The following is a 2,500-nucleotide window of genomic DNA, read 5'->3' as shown; positions in this document are numbered from 1 at the left end:
TGTGGCCCCGTTTTGATAATAATAATAATAATAATGTACATTTATACAGCGACCTTTCTCACTAAGAGCTCAGGGCGCTTTACATGAAAGAAAAGTATTTCAAGTAACATAAAACATTCATGACCACTCTTTCTCAACACCCCCCCCCAGCCCCCCCACACACACTCCAACTCTCCCACTCTTCATACATCCAAAGTGAAAGTGAGCCAACATGAGTGGTAATGGAGAAAAGGAAGCTGAGAGGACTTAAAGATAGGTTTTAAAAAGACGAGTCTTTAGTGATCATCGAAAAGCAGAAATAGAATCAGATGCACGGATATGAGGAGGAAGGTTGTTCCAGATGTGAGGAGCAGCAAAGAAGAAAGAACGTTCACCATAGGTTTGTATTGACACGAGGAAGTTTCAAAAGGTAACAGTCAGAGGAAGAGCGGAGATTTCTTGTGGGGAGTGTAAACAGTGATAAAGTCAGAAAGATAAGTAGGTCCTGCGGAGTGGAAAGCAGAATAGCAGAGACACGCAACTATGTATTTAATGTTTTGCCTTTCGTTCTAAGCCAGGGTGTGTGTTTTTTTTGGTTTTTTTTTGATTGATTGATTGATATGGATACTTACATAGCGCCTATCCTCGGTCGGAGACCAAGCTCTAAGCACTTTACAAACACGGGGTCATTTACACCAACAGGCTGCCTTCCTGGGTACAGCCGACTGATGACTGCCATTGGGCGCTCATCATTCATTTTCTGTGTCATTCAGTCAGATTTCAGGCACGCACACATACACAGTCAGACAGACATGAAACATTTTACGTGTATGACCGTTTTTGTTTATCTACCCCGCCATGTAGGCAGCCATACTCCGTTTTCGGGAGTGTGCATGCTGGGTATGTTCTTGTTTCCATAACCCACCGAACGCCGACATGGATTACAGGATCTTGAACGTGCATATCTGTATCTTCTGCGCGCGTATACACACGAAGGGGGTTCAGGCACTAGCAGGTCTGCACATATGTTGACCTGGGAGATCGGAAAAAATCTCCATCCTTTACCCACCAGGCGCCATCACCGAGATTCGAACCCGGGACCCTCGGATTGAAAGTCCAACGCTTTAACCATTTGGCTATTGCGCCCGTCAGGGGTTGGGTGGTGGTGATGATATGGAGGAGAAAGAAAGGGTGTGCGGTGGTGGTAGTGGTGGTGGTGGTTCGGGGGGATTCTCTGCTGCCTTTAACCACCCTTCCCCCCCCACTGCCGCCACCCCCCCCTCCAGCCACCCCCCCTACACACCTCCTCCCGAGCAGAATCCCTCCTCCCCTATCCCTTACCATCTCCCCCTGGCAGGGTGTCACCCAAGGTCCCCATCTGTGGCCCTTTTGTAAAGCCGCTAACCCCCTCCTCACACAGCTTGTTCGATAGTCTGCAGTTGCTGTTTGGATATGAAGTATGAAGTGGGTATGTCTGTGTGTGCATGTATTTCGTGTGTGTGTTGTGTGTGTATCCGTGTGTCTGTCTTTCTGTCTCAGAATGCATTTCTTTGTGTGTGTGTGTGTGTGTGTGTGTGTGTGTGTGTGTGTGTGTGTGTGTGTGTGTGTGTGTGTGTGTGTGTGCGTTTGTGCGTGCATAAGTTGATTGTATTTGTACATGTGTGTTCTTTATCAATGCAATATAATAGCACAGCCTGATAATGCGCGCCACAGTGAAATACCACCTTAATAAAATCAAAATCTTGAGGCCTTGAATTAAAATATGAACCAAAAGCACACCTATAAACGCGCATATTGATACATGCACGCTTTTCTGCTGGTACAAAACAACTACTGAACACTTTATCATAACCGAAATAGACACCCAAACTACAAGAAGTTAAATCTCGTCGTTATGTGATGTCCTCTGTTATGGAATGTTCGTATGTTCCCACTTTCAAGACACACACACACACACACACCACACACACACATGCGCGCGCGCACGAACACGCACGCGAACACACACATACACACACACGCGCGCGCGTGGGTACATATAAATATATGCTAACTAATGACACCATCAACACAGCCACCAATAGCAAACAACAATTTTCCATCTACACAAATGCCTTCACCCTGTTATTTGCACACAAACGCGTGCGCGCGCGTACACACACACACACACACACACACACACACACACACACACACACACACACTAAAACAGTATTGATTGGCAGACTTCCAGGTCTCTCAGTGTTGAGTCAGGCCACACACCTGACACTGTCAGTGAAACAACCCGCAATAATTCAACACCAACAGTTCATTAAGTCGGCCTTATCTTGCAGTCGCCAGAGGCAACACCAGTGCCAGCAAACAATTCCCCACTCAGCACAATTCCGGGGGCTTTTACTGAACTCTCTCTCTCTATCCCCTGTTTTGTTTTTTGTTTTCTGACGTAAAATTTGTAACAATTCTTGTCAGTTTATGGATGTTTATTGTCAACAACCTGAACCGTATCAATTCACGCGTGTGT

This window comes from Babylonia areolata, chromosome 22 (genome assembly GCF_041734735.1).
Source record: "Babylonia areolata isolate BAREFJ2019XMU chromosome 22, ASM4173473v1, whole genome shotgun sequence".
In the NCBI taxonomy this organism is placed as follows: domain Eukaryota; kingdom Metazoa; phylum Mollusca; class Gastropoda; order Neogastropoda; family Buccinidae; genus Babylonia; species Babylonia areolata.
The sequence above is the reverse complement of the archived record's forward strand: the minus strand, read 5'-3'. Positions refer to the sequence as shown.